Source organism: Sorex fumeus, unplaced genomic scaffold, assembly GCF_029834395.1.
Source record: "Sorex fumeus unplaced genomic scaffold, SorFum_2.1 ptg000141l, whole genome shotgun sequence".
Lineage (NCBI taxonomy): Eukaryota > Metazoa > Chordata > Mammalia > Eulipotyphla > Soricidae > Sorex > Sorex fumeus.
Genome location: NW_026606198.1, coordinates 1,516,475 through 1,541,845, shown reverse-complemented (window position 1 = coordinate 1,541,845; position 25,371 = coordinate 1,516,475). Strand labels below are relative to the sequence as shown.

Genomic DNA, 25,371 nt, shown 5'->3' with positions numbered 1-25,371 from the left:
ATGTGTGTCTTGGAATGCAACTTTAATATCCTTTTCTTAAATTCACAAAGGTGGAAGAATTGATTGATTTGTGAGGTTAACCCAAGGGCCGTTGTGACTTTGTTTTGGTTTTGGACCACACGTAGCAGTGTCAGGGTTACTCCTGGCTCTGCACTCAGGAATCACTCCTGATGGTGCTTAGGTGACCATATGGGATGCCGGGATTGAACCCAGGTTGCCTGTGTGAGCCATGCACTCACTTTGCTATATTATTTCTCCAGTCCCAAGCTATGATTCTTTAGGGCACAGCACATGAGCAAATGTTGTTCACGTTGCATTTCTCACTCATGTTTTATGACAGATTGTCTCAAAGGTATTAAATCATTTCAGAAAAAAATGCTTATTAAGTTAAATAATTGGAAGTTTGAGATGAATGAAAAGGAATCTCCTTTAATGCAATTCCTTTTAATTCTGTTGTATAATTAGATAGCAGTAACATATTTCAAGCCTTCTACCTGTCAAGCATATATTTCAAGCCTTCTTTCTATCTGGCAATCATTGGGTGAGAGCCTTGTAAGGAAGATGCATTCACCAGTATGGTTTTTTTATATCCTGCATATGAGAGAGATAATTCTCTTTAAGTCTCTCTGACTAACTTCACTCAGCCTGAGACTCTCTAAGTTCCACTTTGTATCGGCAGATTTCATGCATTTATCTTTTTTTTTTACAGCCGAGTAATATTCCACTGTGTATATGTGTCATAGTTTCTTTATCCAGTCATATATTCTTGGAAATTTGGGCTATTTCCAGAATTTGGCTGTTCTGCTTTCTTTAAGTTTAAGAGGGAAATCTCTTCACAAATTAAGGAAAATAAAACCACTCAGCTTCATAGTAAACCTTTTGTGGAAGACTTTCTGCAGGTAGAGGAACAGTGAAGACAGCTCAGCAATGAACATACATTGGCTTCTCACCTGATGATGAGCACAGAACCTTGCCAATGAGCCAAACCCACCCAGCTCTTAGCAGCAACATATGCCTGTCCTTGCATTGTTTGCCGGTTACTGGCATTCCTACCATCTCCATGACCATGAGTGTGGTTTCCATGAGTGTAGGAATCAGAGCTGAGTTCCTAAGGATCTGCTTACTAACTATTGTGGGTTCGGGTGCTTCTCATTGTGGCCTAACCCTGTCTTGGAGTCCCACTTATGCCTGGGTGCTTTGGTGTGATGGCACCAGTTCTGGAGATAACCGTTGATTCCACATGGAACACACTGGTACACAGTAGCTCCATCCAAGGTCCTTAGAAAGATGGTTTCAGTGAATGTCTGACCCCAGGGCCAAAGGATAAAAACCTGGGTCAGGTTTCTCTCTTTGCTTCTTTAGCAGTCACACGTGTTAAAGACACTTAACACATGGCAGTGATCATGTGTGTTGATAGTAACAATTAGTAAAAAGGAAAAATGAAATGCTGAATTTTTCTTTAATGTCTTGAATTGGGGCAAACTATATGAAAATGTGGCAGTTCAGATCTCCAATCAGCAGATGCAGTGTATTGGCACAACATTTAATCACGTGAGTATATTTTACTTTCAAGAGGATGCCCACAAAAGAATGCATGCATTAGAAACTCCTTCTCGCAGGAACGGCCGAATTTCTGATTGGGAACAAAGATGTGGGGTGGGAGTGGCACTTGCTTTCTGTTTTGGAGTCCAAGTTTCTAGATTTAGGTTCGTGCTAGTGTCTAGGTGACCTCGGTTTTCAGTGTTTTCTTTTCCCTCCCTAAATGTAGGGATGTATGTACAGTGTCATCCTGTACCTCAAAAAGTCATTCAGGGAACCAGTGGCCTAGGGCAGTTTCTTCCCTCAGCTTCTGGGCATACCATGAGCTTCTAGGAATGTCCCCATTTGTCTCTCAGGGTCTGAGCCTGTGGGCCACAGGGCTGCTCATTCTGAAAACCAGAAGTACCAGTAGTTCATGACCTTATCACGATCTCATCCCCTAATTCTCCTCATTCAAACGAAATAACAGGTTTGTTGACAGTATGTACTTGCCCTAGAGAATCAGAAGATAATGTCTGTAAAAATAATGAATAGTAATTTTGCCCTTACTGAAAACTATTTTTCATTTGAAGACTCCAAAAATAGAAAATTATACATAGTTGTTTGGGCTTCTTTTGCATTAGTGAAAAGACTCTCACTTAGCTGGTACTTTTGTTTTCCAGCAGTGTTGAATATGTCCCACCTGGTCCAGTGGTAGGAGCATGTGGTGTTCTGTTTCTGCAAAGAGCTGGGGAGCTTTTAAAAGTTACCTTGGATCTAGTTTAAGCAACATGTAATCATATGACATCGAACTGAGATGTCTTTCCTTATACATATCATAGACTTTAAAAACTCCTTTCAGAAAATGAAAGTAAAGCTTAGCTTTCTTAGGGGAATGCCCGGAGCCAACTCATACAGAAAATTCACAAAGAAAAGCAATCAAGCATTTAACCTCTTCTTTCATGACCTGTATCTCAGGATTTCCAAATACACAGCTTAAAGGGGGGCACAGTTCATGTAGCAAGGAATTCTGGTTGACAGATATTAAGAAAGTGATAGAATAGTGCCAGGTTATAGACAGCTAATCACTGTAGGCAACAACAATGACCCTCAGTAACCTTCATGGTCTTAAAGAGGAAGCTGGTCCGGTCATGTGCCACCAATGAAAGGACAGACTGCACCTGTGCTGAGTCCCTGCCAGAAATCCAACCAGAACCATGGAAAGCTCAGACCTGCCCTTGATGGAAACACAGGGCTAGAAAGTCTGCAATGTGATTCCAGCAGGGTCAGTGAAACCCAGAATGGAAATTCTAATAAGCGCAGAGAACCTCTACTATAGTTTTAAAATTAATTGCAGTAGAACTAAGAACTTATATTGCAAAGAAATTGTAGACACACATTAAAGGAGAAACATATATCTTTTGTGTTTTTGAGGTACATACCAAAGAGTAAAATTGCTGGATCATCTGAAATTTCTGTTTTTTAAAATTTTTTGACAAGTATTTATACTGTTTACCATAGAGGCAGAACTAGATACAGTATCATTAACACGTTAAAACGAGTTTTAACAAACTTGTAATGTGTGGATTCTGATCCAAAACACCAGACAAAAATAAAAGATCCATATCAAAACAAAGAAAGAAAACCTTCAAGAGATACATCTGAACATGTATAGATCAGTGTTTTCCGGTTGGGGATCATGATCCAGAAGGACACAGATGAAAATCAAGTAAGTGAGGGTTCCCTGGCATGGGACTGTAGAGACACTGACAGCCCAGGGTGCAGGTGGACAGGCTGGGAAGGCACAGCAGTGGGTGAGGGGGATTGCTGGCTTCCCTGGGTGATGGCAAGGGATCAGTATCAACAGTATTGGTCTTTTGTTCTATTAAAAATATATTCTCTCGGCCTAATCAATGGCTGAATAAATAGCAATACTCCTACACTAAAATTAAAAAAATTAAAAAAATAAATAAAAAATAAAAGTGCATTCTCTCAAAGTGCATACTTAAGTATTTATGGACCAGGTGAGGTGGTGTCTGGGGTTGACTTTAAATGACTTTCTTGGACTAACTCACCCACGTCTAAGGTTTCAGCTCTTTGGACTACAGATTCATTTCTGTGCTATAATTGCATTATAAATCTATAGCAGGTTGGAGTATTTAGAGCCATTTCCCATAATGGGAATTTGGGCTAGCTATTTAGTAATATTTGCTTGGTTATATTTCATTGTGTTATAGATAGACTCTTGATGGTATGAATCTTAGCTTTGCAACTTACTGTAATGTGAACTTGGGCAAGTTGCTTCATAAATTATGTTTGTGGAACACATACACACACACACACTCACACACGCAGTGACGTTCTTGTGGGTGGTGAGGGTGCTATTTAAAACTGTGGGTGCCATTCTCTTGGGAATGATGGCTAAAGAGCCTACAAGATTCTGATAACCAGGACTCCCAGGCCCCATAGCATGGCACTGTTGTGTCAGGGGCAGTTGATGTTACCAGGCATGGCTGTGACAATAGTGACTGTAGTTGTTTTTATTATTAGGCAGATTGCCTACTAATTTATCATCATTATTATTATTATTATTTTTATTATTAAGCAGATTGCATCTTTCCTATCTGGTGGCTTAAGACGCATGAGACTGTCTGACCTTCCTTACTGGAGACTGATGATATCTAGAGAGATATTGTGCCTGCCTGAAGGAGAGTTTCATAGAAAAATCTGCTTTTAAACAATCATTCCGTGCATGGTTTGTTTCAAAGTAGCCAAAGTGCATCTCACTCTTTTTTCTGGGAAAACTCCCTAAAGGGGTTACCTTTTAATGTGATTTGCTAATGGAGAGAAATCAGGCAAAGCTTGGGTAAGACCTTGGGTGTGTAATGAAGAACTGTGGATGCTTAAGAATTAAAATTGAACTTAGATAAAATTGACTTATTAAAAAACTTATTAAAATTGTATGAGATAGTGAGCTTCCTGGCATTTTTGCTGTTCTGGTTGTTCCCAGGGTTGATTGGTGAGACACTAAGTGATGGTGAAAACCAGGAATTCTTGAATAAAGGCAGCCCCCTATGGGGAGGAAAAGTTTTTAATATCAACTAAGCAATACACTAATAGCCCAGACCAGCATTTCCCAAAGAACGATCCTGGAGCAAGATCAGCAATAAAAACCTGAGAAGCTGAAGAATGTTCTCTGGCCACAGCCTGCCCCTGTGATTCTGAATTCTTGTTGGGGGCCGCAAACCTCTTACACTGTTTCTTTTACTTGGTCATTTCCTATTCCCTTACTTTGTTTCTATATACTCCACATTTCAGTGAGATTATCCAGCATTTCCCCTCTAACTTATTAACATCATACCCACTAGCTTCATCAAAGTTATGATGAAATATGGCTTTTCTTTTTGTAGCCAAGTAACACTCCACTGTGCATGTATGCCATGATTCCTTTACTCACTCATGGATTGTTGGGCACTTAGGTTTCCAGTCTTGGTTATTGTATGTAGTACTGAAATTAACACAAGGGCTGCATATATCTTTTTGAAAATGCATCTGTGTTCTTGAATTACATGCCAAAGAGTAAAATCGCTGGGTCATCTGAAATTTATGATTTTAATTTTTGACAAATGTTCAGACCGTTTTTCAATGAGACAGAACTAAACACAGTCACAGCAGTACCTTACTCATCACAGTCCCCAGCCTTGGGTGTTTCTGGACTATTTTTGAGTGTTGCAGAATTTATTTTTCCTTAGACTTGAAGGGAGAAAGTTCTTTAAGGATTTGTATTTTATAAAATGCACTTGTGCACATGTGTTTATTGCAGCATTGCTCACATTATCTAAAATCTGGAAACTAACCTAACATCCAAGGCTGGATAAAGAAATTACACACACACACACACACACACACACACACACACACACACACAAAATGGAATACTACTTGGCTATAAGAAAAGACAAGATAATGCAATTTGCCAGATGTGGATGGAACTGGAGGGTATCATGTTGAGAAAAGTCAGCCAGAAGAGAGACAGATACAGAATGACAGGTCTTATATATGGAATATAAACACCCATAGGAAGAGAACAACAAATGACCCAAAGCAACAGAATTTGAGAACTGGTCTACAGAATGGAGCTTACCAGGGACATGATGCATGGAGAATGTGGTAGAAGGTCTGGTGTTGGAATGTTATATGCATGAAACCCTGCCATTGTCAGTATTGTAAAATTGTGAACCACAGTGGCTAAAATAAAAGAGAAAAAAAGACATTCTCTGGACTTGGGGTGAGCTTTGGTTAAAGATCGTATCTTTGGTACGTGTGTTTTGACTCCTGGCACACAAACATGAGTGCATGCTCACAACCCCTCTCCCCCATTCTATATAAAGAAACGGAGTCACATACGAATACTATGGCTAGATTTGACTACAGTCATTATGCTTTTAATAATGTTACTATGACAGATTTATTATTTGAATTAGAAAAAAGTCTTGAAGATGATTGAAAGTTTTCTTATTCAGTCACTGTGAATGTTATTTCTAATAGCGTTTCAGAGATACAATGTTCTGAGGTGTCCATGTGTCTGACAGGGTCCCAGTGAGCCAGTCTTTCCTCCTTTTTCTGATGTGCGTATCAGAAAGACACTCGGGCGCTTTTTGTCTTTTTAGAGCCTATTCTGAGCGATTCTTGTATTAGTTCAAGAGATCACAATGGGAAAAATCCATGGGGTGACTTTTTGGGTGCTAGAGAAATCATGAAGTTGCTGATGAGGCGAGAACTCAGTGTAGAGCCTAGCTCTGCCATTCTAGTTGTGATGAGCTTCAATTTTGAGCTTCTGTTTTCCAGGTGTTCCCTTGGCTCTTTTTCCCATTGGCAGTGCAGAGGGCTGAGAGTTCCCAACTGAGGAAGCTGCTGTAAGAGCTAGCCGAGAGAACGCACAGAAGCAGCTTGATGAGCTAGAAGCATCATTTAGACGTTCATCAGTCTGGGCGATGTTGTTCTACTGTTAGTATTTCTTCATATGTCAATATGATGACAATCACTTGCAAGTCACGTGCTATTTACTTCCATATGTCATTTAAGGTGAGCAGTATTTGTAGGTGGTTATTGAATGAAACAGCAGCAGATCGTGGAATCCTGTTTATTTTTCTTTGGATTTAATCATGTCTGAAAATAGACAGAAGTGGCTGTCTGTATTTTATGTTCTGATCTGCCCTTTCTTTTAAGTTGAGTGAAGGGACTGTGGTTTCCCCAGCTTGTAGGTTTGCATGATGTTAACTTAAAATGAATTCCCTAAAACTACCTATTGGGGTTTCCATGAAGTGCAATGAAGCTTAAAGCTTCTCCTGAGGTACTGTTGCCCTGGGTCTTGGAACTGTCTTCCACACCGCAGTTAAATCAGGCCTCTGGTGATTTTGCCATTCCCTGTCTAGGGAATGCCATGGAAGCAACACGAGACCGCTATGTTCAGGCTCACATTTTATGATTTGTACGATGATTAGTTAAGCTCCGCAGGGACAGCTGCCAGTGTGTCTGGCACGAGTGGGTTAGGGAGCCACCACCATGGCTGTTGATAACCTCCAGGCTGAGAGGAAGCTTTGAAAGGATGCCTCTATGTGTGCAATGTTTCCAGGTCTGCCCTTTGATAGACACCAGGTGGACTTCGGATCTTTTCACCCATGTGTGGGGGCAGTCGGACCTTGCGCCAGAGCACCTGGACTCTGACCTTGTACACTGTGACTTGGGTTCTAGTGGTGAGACTGGAGACTGCTACCTTGGAGAGGTCAGTTCAGTGCCATAAAGTTGGTTTCCTTCACCTGTGAAGAGGAAACTCTTTGAGTGAGGATTTGAGAAATCTCATACAAGTGATTTTTGTCCATTGTATCCTGTGTAATTAAAAAATGAATATGGAACTGCGGTACTGTCTCGCTGCCTGTGGTTGGTGGTCTCGGGCTGCTTCCCACACCCTAGATAGCCAATGGCAATGGGCAGACGAAGGAGGAAACGAGGGCCAGGCTGGTTGGTGATCAGTTGCAGTTTATTCAAATCTCGTCTCCCTCTGCCTCCTTCCAGTCTCACCCACTCCTGTGTTCCTCCTCTGTCCCCCTTGTTTCTCCTCCTCCTCCTCCTCCTCCTCCTCCTCCTCCTCCTCCTCCTCCTCCTCCTCCTCCTCTCTTACAGCCTTAAGTTATATTCCCAAATCATGAGGGGTGGGGGTAGCAATTACACATAGGTATGATCAACAGATGGAAAATCCTTCCTTCAGAAGAAACTTCTTCTAGGACAAATTCTCATCCAGCAAGATGACCTGCCTAAGGGCAAAATACCACCTAGGGATGTGTTTCTCCTTTCCTTAGTTCAACAACCATTTAAACATTCATTCTAATTCTACTTCTTAATAATACTTATCATTTTGTATAGACACAGTAGGAGATACATTAAGCTTGTAGGGCGGCTCTCCTGGGGACATTTGACTATAGATCCCAGAATACAGTGCTGCTCATGCCAGATTAGTCTTTCCTAACCCTAGCAGGGTCCTAATCCAATTGTTACTCTTTGGATCATGACAGAATTTGTCCCTGACCATGCTCTTATATTTAAGTATTATGGCGCTTTGGCCAAGCCCATTTCGATGCCAGGGTAGCTCACAGCTTACCCTGGGTCCATCCAGTCCCTTGTTCGGACCCTGCTTTTGTCATGCTAAGAACTGAGGGCAACTGAGGCTTAAGTCAAGTAAACAGATGTCCAGGAGTAAATATTATTCTGAGTCAATTAACTCCCAAGTTACAAAAACACAGCATTAGCTGTCTTCCTGTGTCTATACATGAAGGACATTGCTCTAAAGTAAACTATGCAAAAGGACATAAGGGAAAGAGAAAAGCAATATTTCACTTACAAATAAAAACCCAGAGTCCTTAGAAGCGTTACAAGTCAACAGAGTCTGATTTGGGGATAAAGGTGATTGACCGGTTGGGGAAGCAGAGCACAGAGAAGAGGTTACCGATAAACATAGAGGAATAGGAGTTCCTCGGGAGCACTGTGATGGGTATAACCCAGAAAATTTAAACTCCCTGCAGCCAAGGAGAAAGGATAAACCTATGTTATCCTACAGTATCCTATTACATATGTGGAAGATTGTCGTTATTTTGGGGTGAGAATCAGTGTGTAGATGGCTGCTTGCATAGTTGATCCAAGAAGACTGTCTCCTTGGTTCATCAGGGTCCTTTGGATATTTGACAAAGGTGTTCTAAAAAAAATAAAAGAAAGAAACCTTTCTTGTAGTCTCTTTTTTCTTTTTTCCTTTTGGCTTTTTGGGTCATACCTAGTGATGGTCAGGGGTTATTCCTGGGTCTGCTCTCAGGAGGTGCTCTGGGGACCATATGGGACGCTGGAGATTGAACCTGTGTCGTCCGTGTATAAGACAAAACGCCCTGCCTGCTGTGTTATCGCTCCGGCCCCCTTCTTTGTAGTCTTAGATAGGTTTATGTTATGTAAACTTCCTTCCTTCCTTCCTTCCTTCCTTCCTTCCTTCCTTCCTTCCTTCCTTCCCCCCTCCCTCCCTCCTTTCCTCCTTCCTACCTCCCTCCCTCCCTCCTTCTTTCCTTCCTAGGGAAGCAGGCCTGATGCTGCTCAGGGCTTCCTCTTACCTTTGTGCTCAGGGATCACTTCCGTTGGTGCTCAGAAGACCATATAAGATCCTGGGGATCAAACTGGGATGGGCCACATGGTTAAGTGGACTTAACCCCTGGACTCTCTCCACTTCCTTTGGTGCTCATCCTTAACCCTGTACTATCTCTCAGGCACTGGTCATGTTTCTGGATGTTCTTCTCATCCTACCCACATGACTTTGGAGGTTGGCAGTGGGAGGGGTGTATACTCCCTGCAGCAAGACTCAGACTTACCCACAGACATATTCCAGGGTATGTAGCTGGTCCACTGAGTGGCCCCACTAAGTTGTCTGCTGTGTTGTGATCCTCCGAGAAATTTTGCTGCCACTACTATGAAACATCCTCCACTCCCCTTAGTGCAGCGTTTTCACCCTTAGGGTGTGATCTGACCACCTTCCTGGGTTTTATTCTCCTTGAGGTCAGGCTGAACATCTCCTTCTCCCTTTTTGCTGCCCTGCGCGTGTTCTAGAAGCATCTTCCTTGCACCCTGGACTTTGCTTACACTGGGCATCTCCACATGACCTTCTCCACTCTACCCAGGTCCCTTTGGGAGCTGCTGTTCTGTGCCTTTTCTTCCCCGCGGCCCCTTTTCTGGCAGATGCTTCCCACCTCGTGTACCCTGCAGACTGTCCCAGATTTTGCAGCCGGAGGTGAACTCTTTCCTTTCTGCCAGTCCATTATAGATACACACAGTGATTTTGCTTTATAAAAAAATAAATTGGATCTTAACTCCTTGTGTATGCAGCATCTCTAGGACTGGTTCATGTTTAATTCAATTTGAGTTGTCATCGTACCTGCATTCAATATATTGTGCTGGGGTAACTGATTCCGTTCTGAAAAACACCTGTTTGCTGTTTGGCTTGTGAGATGAATTAAAACTGAGAAAAACAGTGATGGGTTTGAGACTATAGGACAAGGGACTGGAGACTCCGCCCAGCAGACCTGCCTGTCCCTTGTCCCCCGCTTCCCTGAGGTGGAGAGATGCGGTTGCACGTGTATTTCCAGGAAGAGACCCTGCCTTTCCCTCTGGCCTGGTTGTACCTTCCTGAGCAGTGCCTACTGTGGCCTTCTTCCTTCCTCGGGATAGGCCCTGGGGCAGGGCTTGGAGTGGAGTCTCGCTGCTTGCTTCAGTGTATACCCCACATCGTTGGCTCCGGCCTCCCCTTGTCAGAGATGCTGGGTACTGCTTGCGAGGCACAGTTGGATGCTTGCAATGCAGCATCACAGTCTAGCATACCTGGTTTTGATTTGAACACCCTCTGGTGCAGGGCACAACAGCTGTTGACAGACATTGGTGAGTTGGCTGAGACAGTCCTGCGGTCAAGGTCACTCGGCTGGCTGGGACCTCTTCAGGCCATCTCTGGGCCATAATGGTTCCAAGCCAAGCTCCTTTGTGATTTACCCTAAAGCCTGGGTTCTGCCCTACCCTTCTTGGTATTGTCGGGAAGGTGTAGGTAGTCCCAGCGGCACAGCGCTATCTTCCCTGGGATGTGACCCGCACTCAGGGAGCTCGCCGCAAGCCTTTCAGAGTCCCCAGTGCCAGTGCTGTCTCGGAGGCCCTGTCTGTACACTCGGCTCTCCTGGGGCTGTCGTTGGGAGGGCTCGGCGCCAGGGCAGGGCAGTGAGCACCCCTGGAGTAGAATCGCCTTCCTGCTGCCGAAGCCCTCTTTGCAGAGAACCTTCAGTGGTCAGCCTTCTGCGGGCAACATCCAGAAGCTTCTTCCTCAGAAGAGCTTGTCCTGCTGTGGGGCTACTGGTGTCCTCTGGGATGGCACCTCCTTCGTTCCTGCTGGCAGTGGCCCTGCTGGCCATTCAGTGCCATTTCCCAGTGCTCTGGGTCTCCAGGCTCGGTATGCTGTGTACCAGTGGGGTGTGAGAACTTCTGGGTAGCACAGGAGTCTGGTCTGTCCCTCAGCCTGTGTGTGGTTGTCTTCCTGCTGTCATCTTGTGGGGTGTATGAGGTGAACTAGAACCTTCTCCTTGCAGACAGGCAAGTGATGGAGTAGGCGTAGGAGTAGGTATAGGATCACCCTGTGTGAGCCCAGGAACCCCCTTTCCCACTGATCTTCCCCCCTTCCCCCCAGCCCTCCCAGGTGCTTCCTAGGAGTAACAGCCTGGACCTGGGCCATGCTGACATCTGTCTGGCCAACCACCTGCAGGCACACAGCCGCTGCTGAATGCCCTTCCCCCAGGAAGTCTCTCAGGACACTGCCGTCTCCCATTAGATCTGCTTGGGAGAAGACTGCTGGCAAGGACTGAGGGCAAGCTGCCTCCCCTGTGGGTCCCCGTGGGGAGAAATATGCTCGTTGGAGCGATAGCACAGCAGGTAGGGATTTCCCTTGCACGTGGCCCATGCCGCCGACCCGAGTTCGATTCCTCCACCCCTCTTTGAGAGCCCGGGAAGCTACCGAGAGTATCTTGCCCAAACAGCAAAGCCTGGCAAGCTACCTGTGATGTATTCGATATGCCAAACACAGTAACAAGTCTCACGATGGAGACGTTACTGGGCCCGCTCGAGCAAATAGATGAACAACGGGAGGACAGTGCTACAGTTCTACAGATTAAGTGATACAAATAAACACGTATGTGCAAGGTGCATCTATGACATGAGCCCCCGTGAAGCTTCTTCTTAATTTGGGGACATAACTGACAGATGTACTTAATAAAATACTCTATTTATGTAATAAATATATGCAAATGTGCGTCCTCCCTGTCTTGATGGGCTGCTCTTCCTTTTCCTCCTGGGATGAGCGTCCAGTCTCAGCAGACGGGAGGGGACCGGGCCTGGGGCTGAAGCCGCCCTTGCCCAGGGCCCCCGGATGTCCAGCAAGCCCCTTTTGCTGTGGGCCTCAGGCACAGCAGAGCAGGTATCTTTAGGCGCCCACTGACATTCCAAGGTGCCCATTCTGTCTGTTTTGAGCTGGCGTTTGTGTTTGGTTCTGGGTTTTGCATCAGTTTAAGTGTTAAATTTATTGGCTGAGTCCTCTGTAATTGCATTTCTTTGGTTTTGACCTAAAATCAGCTTCCAGGAATTCTGTTTGGAATGAGGTAGAAGGAAGGAAGTGGAGAGGCACTGAGGGGGATGGAGGAGGGGTATAGGCAGATGAGCTGGGGGGGGGGGGAGGCAGTCGCTGTACACAGATGCAGAAGAGGGACACAGTTCTAGACTGCCCTTTCTGGAACCCACCGTGGGCGTCTGTCCCCAGGCGTCTGGGGGTGCTGGTACTTCCTCCCTGTGAGGCCACAGCCCGAGCAGTCTCCTGCTCTGTGCAGCCCCAACTGGTCTCCCCGGGTTCCCGCAGGCTTTGGCAGGGCTGCCCTCAGCCCGAGGCCAGCAGTGTCCTGTCCTGGCGCAGGCATGCGTGCTGCACCGGGGCCTCTGCTTAGCCGGGCTGGCCGCGCTGCGTGCTCTGGTGCCACACACAGCCCTGAGTCAGTTTGCCTGGCTTCCTGCTCTGCTGCCACACTCCCTGGTGCCTGGAGAGGCACGCCTGAGCGAAGCCGGACAGAGCACGTGGTCGGAGGAAGCTGCCTCTGGACAGAAAAGCGCTGGGCTGGACTGTGAGTTCCCCGAACACTCTGCTGTGCTCCCAGGACTGCCCCACACTTGGCTCTGGTGTGGCTCGGCAGGAAGGAGCTGGACTCGGCTCCAGCCCGGAGGCTGCCTGTTCAGTCACCTGCCCTGGGGACTGCTGACTTTCTGGAACTGCAGGTCTGCCAGCCTCTTCTGAGGGCAGGGGGTTCTTGATTGTCAAAGCTCCCATCCTGCCTTTCTGGAACTTCCTGTCTTCAACCCTGCTGATCTGCAAGCCTTCAGCACCCTCCTTTTCCCATATGGTTCATGCAGCCTTCTCCCCTCTGGCAGACAGGCGGGCTTTCCTTCCTTCCCTGACTCCCTCCCTCCCTCCCTTTCTCTCTCCCTCCCTCCCTCCCTCCCTCCTTCTTTCCAGAGCCCTTGCTTCTCATAGTTGAACATGGGGGCCCCGTGTTCAATTCTAGCAGGCATATTTGTTCTAGCAGTTCACGTGACAGCTCACCTTTAAGTACATTTAGAAAATTCACTGTGGACTGTTCTGATAATGCATTTGTGTCTGCCTTCTCGTTCTAGAAGGGAACGGTCTGCTAGCTGGGGACTTCCTTGCTTTCTCTGAGTCTTTTCTCACGTGCTGTTAGCACTGCAGCCCCAGCTGGCTCTGTTCCAGCGTGTGCCTGGGGCCTGATCTCTGCCCGGCACCTAATATTTACTGCGTGGATGATAACTTCTCACTGTTCTCAGTACTTCCCACGTGTCTCATGATCCGTTTTCCTACTCAGTCCCAATACCTCCGCTTCCCGGACGGGGAAACTGAGTCCCAAAGTGGTTGGATAAGTTCTCCAAGGGCCCAGCTCTGTGGGCTCCATAGCCTGCGCACTGGACCCTGTGTCCATGCCAGGAGGTAGCAGAAGTGTGAAAGGATAAGCATAGAAAAGCCTCTCGGCTTGTCAGTCGAATGTGCAAGATTGTTGCTTAATTTTTTTTTTTTTTTTTTTGCTTTTTGGGTCACGCCCGGCGATGCTCCGGGGTTACTCCCGGTTCTGTACTCAGGAACCACTCCTGGCGGTGCTTGGGGGACCATATGGGATGCTGGGAATCAAACCCAGGTCAGCTGCTTGCTAGGCAAATGCCCTACCCGCTGTGCTATTGCTCCAGCCCCAGTTGTTGCTTAATTTTACTTGAACTTTTTCTTGTTGCGGTTTTGGCTCACACTGACCAAAGGTGCTCAGGGGTTCCTCCTGGCTCTGCATTCAGGGATCCCTCCTGGCAGGTTTGGAGACCATGTCGGGTGTGGGGACCACCTGTGGCCCACAGATGCTTTATTACTGTACTGTCTTCTCTGGCCCCTGGTTACTGCCTTTTCAAAAAGGTTTGTTTATGTTTTTTTTTTCTTGATTATTTTTTAGGGAAATAAAATCACACACGCAGGGGTGTTTTGGTTGGTCTAGTTGATTCGTCCCGGAGTCCTCCGCCTGGTAGCTATGAACTGTGCCCCTCACCAGGCATTATTGTTGGTGGTGGTGTTGCTGTTCTTCCCCCTCCTCCTCCTCTCCTCCTCCTCCTCCTCCTCCTCCTCCTCCTCCTCCTCCTTATGCAAATATTCCTTTTGTTCCTGTTTGCAGAACTAGTCCCTGCATGGGTGTCAGGTCTGGTTAGTACAGCCAGAGCAGACATGGCCTGGTGACTGGGGAAGCTGATTGTTCTCTCTGTATTTCAACCCTTTCAAGATTCCTGGTACGGCACTCCCCCCCCCCCCCAACTACCACCACCACCACCATCACCACCACCCCCAAAAAAGAAAGTAAATTCTCATTTCTCTGCACTTAACCCTAAAGCCCGAAAGAGCAGGGAGAGAGGTGGAGAGCAGGGGCCAGATGTAAAGGCAAGCCAGGCTACAGTGGGTTGTGTCCAGTGCTCAGTGATTGCCCGGAACAGAGGAGAGAAGCACAGGACACCCCTGCTGCTCCAAGTTCCCCCTCCCTGTTGGGGGAGCAGCGTGGGGTGTCCATGAAATTCTTGGCATGCGGTGCAACAGGAGAACGCATTAGGAACATGGGTGTCGATCATGCTTGGGCAGACAGAGCATGGGGTGTGAAAGCCACTTGTACAGCCAGCCGTGTGGAGCCGAGTCATGGCCTCAGTGTGCCTGCTTGTCTGAAGCGGACTGACTTCTCCTGAGCCAGTTTCATGGCTTCCACGGGGCCTTGCCAAGACCCAGAGAGCCGCTTCTTTGCTTCCTGCTCCTCTTCTGGATGGTATGTCTGTTTAGACACACAGAGACTTTCTTCAAATGAACTAAATGTAAGTGTTAGTAAATGGTACCCTGTGCCTTTTAAAATGACGGGGCCGTCACTCAGGCTTTCAGAGAGGTGGGCTGTTGACCTCTCTGGGGCTTGCTTGCAGGGTGCTGCTCACAGCTTGGCATTTCTGCCATGCCTTCCAGGAAGATGTAGAGCTTAGGTAAGAACTCACACACTAGGTATTTCTGTGCAGTCATCAAGAGTGGTGGGGTAGATGGGACCTATTGAAGGAACACTTGCGTGGGGAGGTGATATCCGAGCTACACGTGCTAGGGTACAGAGGAGGTGAGTGAGTTGGGTGCAGGGCAGAAGGGAACCCATGCTAGAGGCTTTCTGAGAGGTGGAGGGCTGGAAGACGAACGGTTAGCTGACTAACTAACGGTTAGCTGACTAATGGCCTCAGGCCAGACCAGACTCTGCATGTGTGAGAGTACCTGTTCCCTCCCCAGGTGACACGAGAACACAGCTTACTGAGTGGTTCTCATTCAGACGCCTTTTCCCTCCTCCTCCCGTTTCTTTCTTTCCATTTTGTGGTTTACCAGAGAACAGGAGAGACTGCCCTCATAGGTCACAGTGAGTGAATAGTAAAGCATCTGCTCTTGTTGGCCTTATTCTGGCTGGTATGCAGGACACCTTGGCCAGTGTTTTCCACAGGAACCGTGCAGGGAAGGATGGACTTACCTCCCGATGTTTGGTAGGAGCCACAGAGCAAGTGGGTTCATTGTCCAAGGTCACCTAGCTGGACAGGGCCTGGTGACGTGGCATAATCAGGGCCACTACTCCTGGCTTTGTCTTCCCTTTGGCTTTCCCTGCTGCTGAACAATAAAGGGATGAAAGGTACTGTGGAGTCATTGTGTGTGTGTGTGTGTGTGTGTGTGTGTGTGTGTGTGTGTGTTTGCTATTATCACCACCCCAGCCTGTCCTGACTTAGTTTTGAGACCTCCAGGGGGTCCTTCAGGCTGTACTTGGGAGCTGAGTTATCTAGTAGGAGCCTGTAGGCAGGGAGTCATCAGCCCCTCAGTGCTCACTGGAAATGCTGATGTCAGTTGAGGCTGAGCCCTGGCTGTTGGTCCCTGAGACTGCAGTAGGGGCAGTTTCTCTCTTCCTAAAGTGAGTGCCACACCACTTTTCCTGCCACCATCACCTTTTGCATCTCTAAGGTCTTTGCTGTCACTGCCTCATTCTTTGGAAAGTTGGTTATATATAGTGGCCACAAGTTAGAGTTGTTGTCTGTGAAGGAAACGGCAATGTGGATCTGGATTATCGATGTAGGATGTTTGCAGGAGAGAAGTTGGAGCCATTGTGGCCTTCTTCCAGCTCTGCCTGTCTCTTCTGTCTGTCTCTGGAAATGGCCCTGAGCTGTCTGCAGACACTGGGAGGGGGGCAAACCTGCCACTGCAGCGATGACAAGAAGGGGTGACGGGCGTGCGAGGTAGAGGCACTCAGAGTCTGATCCTGCCTGGCAGGGCTTCTCTGCTTTCCTGCTGACCAAACCAAAGGCAAGATCAGTTCTTGGCCACACAACAGCTATCTGTCAGGAGACAAAGCCAGAGATCTGAAAGGTGGAAGTAGGATGGGCTGAAAATGGCACAGAGAAGCCCCAGAGTTTCAGGTACATCAGGGACTGCGTCTGAGCACTCGAGGACATTTGGACTGCTTGTCACAGGAGGAGGCAGTGGGCCAGCTCAGGAGAAGTGCCACTATCAGAGACCCAGAGGGACCTCCGTGGGCAGTGAGCTTGCTCTGCCTCTTGCTGTCATTCTAAAGCAGACTCACGGGCCTGTGTGTTCTCTGGCTTTCTGCTGCCTCTGAGGGCATTGCTCAGCACTCCAAGCTCATGGAGCCTGTGCTGTCTCCCATTCTGCCCCTGGGTCTGATGCTTGGGCGACCTCCCTGGGAAGAGGTGAGTACTTTGTGGCAGGCAGACGTTGGAAGGAGAGCTGCCCTGTAGGCCTGTGGATTCTCTCCCTGACCTACTCGCAACCTTACAGTGGAGACAGTTTAATGCTGATGACCTCACTGAAGTTGGATATCTTGATCCAACATTCTGTAGCTGAAAGTGGAACTCTCATCCTACCAGCTCATCCCTCAGCCAAATTCTGTGGAAATATTTTACTTACAAGAGTCATCAGTCTTCGCTGCAGCACTGTTCCCAGAAGCCACAATGTGGAAACAACCCCTGTGTCCAAGAACAGACGAGTGGACCAAGAAACTGGTCTATCTATTCGATGGAATATTACTCAGATAGCAGACAAGATGAAGTCATGCAATTTGACGCTGTGTGGATGGATCTGGAGAATATCATACCGAGAGGAGTGAGTCAGAAGGAGAGGAAGAGATGCAGAGATCTCACACACGAGATCACGATCATGATCACAATCATCCTGTTGTTCTTTGATTGCCTCGAGCAGGCACCAGTAACGTCTCCTTCTTCCTAGCCCTGAGATTTTAAAAGAGCCATTTCAATGCTCTTTCAGGGTTAGGAGAAGGAGACCCATCATTGTTACTGGTATTTGGCATATTGAGTATGACATGGGAAGTTTGCCAGACTCTGCCGTGCGGGCAGGATACTTTTGGTAGCCTGCCAGGTTCTCCAAAGGAAAAATAAAATAATAAGATGTCGCGCGGCCGCAGATGCGGCCACGTGCTTCCAGGAGCTGGGTTTTATAGTCTCTGCATCTTGGCCGTTGATGGAACCAACCTGGCGCTGGTGGCAGCTGGTGGGTGTGATGCCTACCTACTGGAAGATGGGGGTCTGGGTGGAGAAGGCCCAGTCCCAATCCGAGCAGACTTGGAGATCTCTGCCCCAGAACCCGCATGCCTGGGTTCCTCTGCCAGTTCTTTCATGCATGAGGCCTGTCCGGACATGTGGAGAGTGGTCCCAGCATGGCCGTGGCTGGCTCCAGAGGTCCTCAGCTGCTGGGACTCTGCTTGGGGTGGGGGGGGGGAGAGAAACTCAACCCTCCCCCCTCCAAGAGGCCCCGGTGAGGACAGCCAGGCGTGGGGGCAGGAGACTCATGAGATATGGAGAAGTATGGTAGGGCAACAGCTGCCCACAGGCAGCAAAACCAGAGACCTGGTCTGCAGGAGAAAGCGTGGGGGGCGGTGGGGGCGGGGAAGTGCCCTCCCATTAGCAGCATGGCAAACCTCAGCACCTAAAATAGCACTGTAGCACTGTCCTTCTTTTGTTCATCGATTTGCTGGAGCGGGCAGCAGTAACGTCTCCATTGTGAGACTTGTTGTTACTGTTTTTGGCATATTGAATATATCACAGGTGGCTTGCCAGGCTTTGAAGCGCCTAAAATAAAATTTAAAAAGGTAAAAAGGTAAAGGCCCTCCCGTTGATCATCGATTTGCTCGAGCGGGCCCAGTAACGTCTCCATTGGAGACTTTGTTGTTACTGTGTCTGGCATATCGAATACGTCACGGGGAGCTTGCCAGGCTCTGCCGTGCGGGCGAGATACTCTCGGTAGCTTGCCGGGCTCTCCGAGAGGGGTTGAGGAATCGAACTCGGGTCGGCCATGTTGGCTGCGTGCAAGGCAAACGCCCTACCGCTGTGCTATCAAGAAAAAAATTGAATTATCATTAAAAATGACAAAAATAGGGGCTGGAGAGATAGCACAGTGGGTAAGGCGTTTGCCTTGCACGTGACTGACCCGGGTTTGATTCCCGGCATCCCATATGGTCCCCTGAGCACTGCCAGGAGTAACTCCTGAGTGAAGAGCCAGGAGTAACCCCTGTGCATTGCCGGGTGTGACCCAAAAAGCAAAAAAATAAAAATAAATAAAAAAATAAAAATGACAAAAATAATCTACCCAGATACCTGTGAGTGATATGTCAGTGAGAGTCCACCTGTAGATCCAGGCCTGAGACTCTCTGTGCTGATTCCCGACCTGTGTCTGTGCAGCATGGCCTGGGCAGGATTGGCCAGATGTTCATACATAATTGGATCCCCTGTGACACTGGATCCCCGTTTCGAAGGCAGTCTTTCATCTACACCCAGCTAAGCATGCATTTTGTTTGTTGGGGGTGGGGTGGGGGTGGGAATCCGGACAACTAACAGTGTTCAAGGCTTACTCCTGAGGGTCCTCAGGAATCCAGGGATCATGCCTAGAGGTGCTTGGGGGACCATTTGTGGTGCTGGGGGTTAAGCTTGGTTGGTTGCACAAAAGTGCCTTACCTGTTGTACAACCCTCCCCCTGCCTCAGCTCTCTTAAGAGAAATGTGTGTTGTCAACATACAGAATCTCCTGGTGGTTGCAGTCTTTTCTTGAAATATTGCTCTGGAAGGGCCTGTGTTCCAGGACTGCAAAATTGTGAATTACGGGGCAGCTGTTGCTGCAGAATTCTGATGCTGGTCCTGCCTCTGGTATAAAAGCCGCTCCAATATCAAGAGAAATGCACATTGAGAATTTTAAACCTGTCCTTCATCACCCTTTCCCCATATACTTTCACTCAAAATTCCAAGTATCTTGATTAGGGGAGGAAAGAGGATCTTCAACTCACTCTGTCAGTTGACTTTAATGCTTCGGGATCCGTTATTTGGTAGAGAGAAAGGTAAAAGTGGAAGGAGTGGTTTTGGAAGATAAACATGGGTGGTCTGAAAGATGAGTTCAACTCCTTAAAGAGCTTTGCATGGTGCTCTTTAAGAGGTTGCTCAGTGAATATAGGGTGCTGTACCTCCTACAGAGGCTCTGGGTTCACCCTGAAACTCAGATTCTCATCAGGAGCCCCTGCTACACCTTGTGTTGTTTCCATGTACCTTTCTAAGGGTTAATGAAGACCTACTATGGGAAGGGCTATCACTGTAGAACTGTCCTTTGACCCGGGACACCCACAGAATCTTTTTCATTTTTGTTTTTGTGAGACCATGCGGTACAGTTGTAGACTTACAAATTTTTGTGCTTGGGTTTCAATTTTACAATGATCCAATACCCATCCCTCCACCAGTGCCCATTTCCCACCACCACGGATCCCAGTATCCCTCCCACCCCCCATCCTCCCCATCCCACCCTGCCTCTGTGGCAGGGCATTCCTTTTTTTTTTTTTTTGCTTTTTGGGTCACACCCAGCAATGCTCAGGGGTTACTCCTGGCTTTGCACTCAGGAATCACTCCTGGCGGTGCTCGGGGGACCATATGGGATGCTGGGAATCGAACCTGGGTCGGCCGCGTGCAAGGCAAACGCCCTACCCGCTATACTATTGCTCCAGCCAGGGCATTCCCTTTTGTTCTCTCTCTCCTCTTGGGTGTTGCACCCACAGAATCTTTCCAGAGTATGTGTGATGGGCAAACCTTTGCCAGTGACAGAGAGTTGTATCATTCAAGGGTGTGTGTTTCACCTACCTTAACCAGTGAATGAAAGCAGATTGTATTAAAAACCTAGGTGGTCTTTTTCTAACAAAAAGATCACTTTGTACCTCAAAAGGAAAACTGTCACTGTCACTGTCCTCCCGTTGTTCATTGATTTGCTTGAGCGGGCCCAGTAACGTCTCTATTGGAGACTTTGTTGTTACTGTGTTTGGCATATCGAATACATCACGGGTAGCTTGCCAGGCTCTGCCATGTGGCCAAGATACTCTCGGTAGCTTGCCGTGCTCTCTGAGAGGGGTGGAAGAATCGAACTCGGGTCAGCCATGTTGGCTGTGTGCAAGGCAAACGCCCTACAGCTGTGCTATCACTCCAGCCCTCAAAAGGAACAAAGGATTTCAAAGCTGTGTCAGTCCTTGGGCTAGTCACTATTCCCAGGTAGAGGCTTGGAGCAGAGATGTTTTACATCAGAGGAGGCTGGTGCCTGGGGCTGGACCTGAGAGGACACAGGAGGCCTGTCGTTGCTGTGACCACTGCTGCTGGCGCCCGAATGAAGCGCATGGAGCCACAGTGCCATCTTGGTTTCCCTGGTGCAGGTCTGGATGCAATTGCTCTCTCCTCTATCCTTTCTTTTTTCCTCTGGGCACCTTCAGAGGCTACAGGTGTGATAAGCAGGTACCAAAAAGAACACAGGGGGAGGGAGGCTCAGCTAGGCAGACGTGGGCAGTGCACCCCATCTGGAGATCAGGCGAGAGGACAGTGTGGTGCTTCTAGTTGGGGTGGTCACTGCAGAGAAGTGGGCCCTGGGTTGGATGCGTAAGCCCTTCTTATACACCTGCCGCTCTGGGCTCTCAGTATAGCGACTTTCTTAGACGTCTTCCATGAAGTTGGGTGTAAGCTTCTCATCACTGCGAGTCAGTTGGCACATGTTTCAGTAAAACATGTGTATCAGGGGCTGTCCCAGAGCGGCGGTGCTTGGAAAGGTGAGCAGAGACATCAGGCCCCTGTTACCTTCCTGCTCTGCAGAGGGCTGTGCAAAGGCCCCACTCTTCCTCCTGGCCCTGCGGTGTCTCTTGTTTTTTGAGGGCATACAGAGCTTTCTGGACAGCTGTGGGCTTCAGCCAGGCAGCTCTGGCTCCTGTACACTGTTCCGGTTTCCAGATGAATCCCCTGATGAAAATTGTTTCCTGTGAGGGGATTTCAGTCAGAAATTGACTCCGAAGGGGCAGGGGCTGCTCCGTCCCCTGACTCGGCCGCACTGCTCCCCTTAAGTTTGGGTGTCTAACGTTACAATTTGGTTTGACCCTGGCACAGACCAGGCAGGACTGACTAGGCTGGTGTGAAAAGTGTCCATAGTTTGGTGTCAGAAGTTGCCGCAGTGCCTTTCCTGTGTGATTGAGACAACTTAGTCTTTCTGAAGGATACTTCCTTCAACTGGGGTTCAGCAGAGGTGCTTTTCTCCAGGGTGTTCCGTGGAACCAGGTGGGGCACTCTTTGCTGACCTTCACCTATTAGCAGCAGTATGGGGGTGGGGTGGGGATCACCTTGCAGAGGGAGTCCAGAGGGAACCCTGGTATGCAACTGGGTAGCTGGAGGGACCTAGGCCCTTTGGCTTGAGGAATCTGCCCGTTGCTATGGAATGAGGAGCCAGAGGGCAGGAAAAGGGTGCAGGACTGCTTTTCTCTCCGTCCTGTGGGGTTCCTGCTGAGAAGGTGGGTGGGCTGGCCCCTTTTGACTCCCTTAGTCTTACTCTTCCTGGGCCTGTCCTGACGACAGTGGTCCCTCCTGCACACAGGTTGTTTTCGAGAAGCAGCCAGTCCCACTTTAGGGCCTTCGCACAAGCCCTGCCTGCAATGCCCTCTCAGCACATAAGCCCCTTTGCTCTTCCTTCCACGATAGGGGCGCATGCCCCAACAGAGGGACCATGTGAGGCCTTGCCAACATGAGTATCAGGCAGTGGGTGCTGGCAGTTCCAGCTCTTGTCACTGGGGCAGGGGAATGGGGCTGAGAGGTGTGATGGGCTGAAGAATCACTCCTACTGTGCATGGTTCATGTGCATTCATTTGGAACCAGGGCTTGTTTGTATGGTGGGAATTGACCTAGGGTACAGTTGTGTGACTGCAGAGGAAACGAAGTGGGAGCGGGAGTTTCAGCCTGGCTTTCTGAGTGCGTCTAGTGCATGCGAGCATGGGTAGGGATTTGCGTGCATGGATTTGCTTCATTATCTCCGTTCATCTAGCTGATGTCCATCCATGCTGGGCACACTGAACAAGGCTTCTTGGGGCAAGGGACAGTCAGGGATCTCCAGGGAAGATTCAGGGCTCTGGGACAGCTGCAGGACAGACACTGCCCTGAGAAAGCCTCTTCACTGCTCTCCTGGGTGCTGGCGTTTCTGGGAACCTGGAGGCTACCCAGTGCTTTGTCTTGAAGGCAGGCAGAGTTGTGTATCTGTGAGATAATGATGGGGACACTAGGAAAACAAAAATGGCTCGGGTGAGCCTTCAGGCAGAGAGAGGAGAGGGCACGTGGAGGAGCCTTTGGGAGGTGACTCCACTCTCTCCTTGCAGCTCACCTGCGGCGGTGTCAGGAGTGACTGGGAAACCCTTGGATATCACTGGTGCTGGGTCTGGGCCTGGAGGCCCTTCACACTCTGAGGTGTGGCTGGCTTCTCTCCTGCTTGGCGTTGGCACTTAATACTTGCACATCTTGGTGGGTCTGAGTCTGCATTTTCTTCTTGAACAGGCCAGAGGATTTGGAAAATTCTCAATTATGGAATCAAGTCCCTTGGAGCTAGTTAATAGTTAAGGGTGGCTCTGGGGGTCATTGTCTGCTTAAAATGTAGTGGTATGTGCCGTTTCATGCTGTGTGCTCATCTCCTTACAGATTATGTGCTTGGGGCATCTTGCATTCACAGTGGTGTGGATGGAAATCAGGAGCTAGGCGCAGGGGGCCAATCGAACTCATTATTGGGTCTGTGCCAGAGACACTGGTTCTGAAACACTGGGCTAGACTGAGTGCAATGAACAGGCACATCGGGGCTTTGGATGGTCACTGTGTTGGTCAAGGAGGAAGTACAGTCATTTTGAGAAGGGTGGCCTGCAGCCCTGCAGTGGCCAAGACCCTGACCCTTCCCCTGAGGAGCACGGGGGCCCCTCTGAGCCACTGCTGCCAGCTGCCCATGGCTGCCCTCAGAGGGCCAGAGACAGGCTAGTTTCGATGTCCAGTGTTCTCTGCCTCTGGTTTCTTCAGGGCTAGCACTTGGCTGAATTCTTTATCAACTCTTGTCTCTGAAATAATTGGGCCTTTGGTTAGTATTGGCACTCGGTTTTGGTAACAACCACCATTATCTGCAGAGCTGTGACATTTCCTGTTGGATCCCTTCAACTCATTTAATCCAGGCATGTGATGGAAATCTGAGGCTGTTCCATAAACAATTGTCCAGTGTATAGGGTTGTTCATATAGACCAGAGGCTCACAACTTATTTGACTTACTGTTCCCTCATTAAAAATCAATTAAAAATCATTCTGAAGCTCCTTGAAAATCCACCTTCTTTTATTTATTTTTTGTTTCATTTTGGGTTTTTTTGGCCACCCCCATTTTGCTCAGGGCTTGCTCCTGGCTCTGTGCTCAGGGATCATTTCCGGCGGTGCTTCAGGGCTATATGCGGTGCCAATGGGGACTCAAACCCAGGCTGGCCAAGAGCATGGCAAGCATCTTCTTGGTGCAGTTGTATCTGGCCCTGGAAACTACCTCTTTGAACAAGGTCGCAGAAGGCATCTTGATTGTTCCAGAGCTCCAGGGAGAGGAGTTGGAGTTGTCCAATAATATAGATGAATTTTGTGAGTGATTTTCCCAGAAAATGATGCTTGCATTGCCAAGTCACCTGCTTCCCGTGTTTTAAATGCTTTTCATCTGTTTTGTCAGGCTGTCCTTAAGATATTAGATTGGTGCATGTCTCAGGTTATTATTCCAAGTCATTCTTGGAGAAGGTGCTCAGAGCTCTTTGGCCGAGTGCACAGCTGGGGAAAGAGCACCTGGAGTGGTCAGGGAGGAGGGAGACAGCAGCCGAGTCCACCCTAGCGACTGATGGGGTGACAGATGTCATAGCCAGAACGCCCTTACAAACTCTTAAAAAAACCCAAAAACCAACCAACAGCAAACCTTTTTATATTTTATCTTTGCTTTTCCAGTAGCTGCAGCCAGATCTCATTGTTCATTGTCTTTCTGCTCTGAGACATAAAGGTTTGGAGCTGAACTCTGAGAAGGTCAGCGGAATCTGTGAGGCAGCCCTCAGTACTACGGGCTTGCTAGGGACTGTGGCCATGGGAGTTTGGGGGACCCGCACCCTTGGAGGGCAGCACCTGCTCCTATTGTCTGGGGGCAGGGAGCTGTGGTAGGTGAGGTCCACACCGCAGGACTGAGCTGCACAGCCCCAGTGCCACTGTGACAGGCCCTGGGAGGTCCTGCTGGGCATGTGGAAGACGGCCGGCTGTGTCCATGGTGTGAGGAGGCGCTGAGCCAGTCTGTGAGTGGAGGATGCTCCCGCCAGCCCTTCTGTGTAGTACTGTCTCAGGTCACTGGTTCAGACATGGTCTGGCCAAGTGTGGACTGTGTTGGCATCAGGAAAACCGTCGCTCTCCATTCGGCATTGGGTTTCCTGTCTTGTTCCCTTGTTTCATATTCTTGAAGTCCTGGGGACTCCAAGTGAAGTCAGGACTGCGAGGTTATGTCTGAGAAGGGTCCTGAGGTCCAGGTTGGAATGGGGGTGGGGGATGGAGAGCCAGCGTCCCCAGGTCCTGCTGCACTTTTAACTCAGATCACTCACTGGGTGTGGACTCAGGATGGTCCAGACGCAGGGTCCACAGACACAGTGGCCTAGAGGGAATTCCCAGAGAATGGAGAGGAAGGAGGCAGGTGGGCGGAAGGGCATCAAGGCCTGTGGAGGTTCTCTGGGGTCCTCCTGCCCTGCCTGCTTCCACAGGCCCTCACCCTTCCTCCTGAAATGTGGGAGTTGACTCTGACTCACACAGTTGCTGGTGC

At 48.6% G+C, this 25,371-nt stretch overlaps 1 protein-coding gene across 1 annotated transcript in view; it reads left to right on the top strand.

Moving 5' to 3' along the window:
- Positions 1 to 25,371, top strand: part of LOC130015907 (tensin-3-like) — a 67,641-nt gene that overhangs the window by 30,374 nt on the left and 11,896 nt on the right. The window lies entirely within an intron of this gene.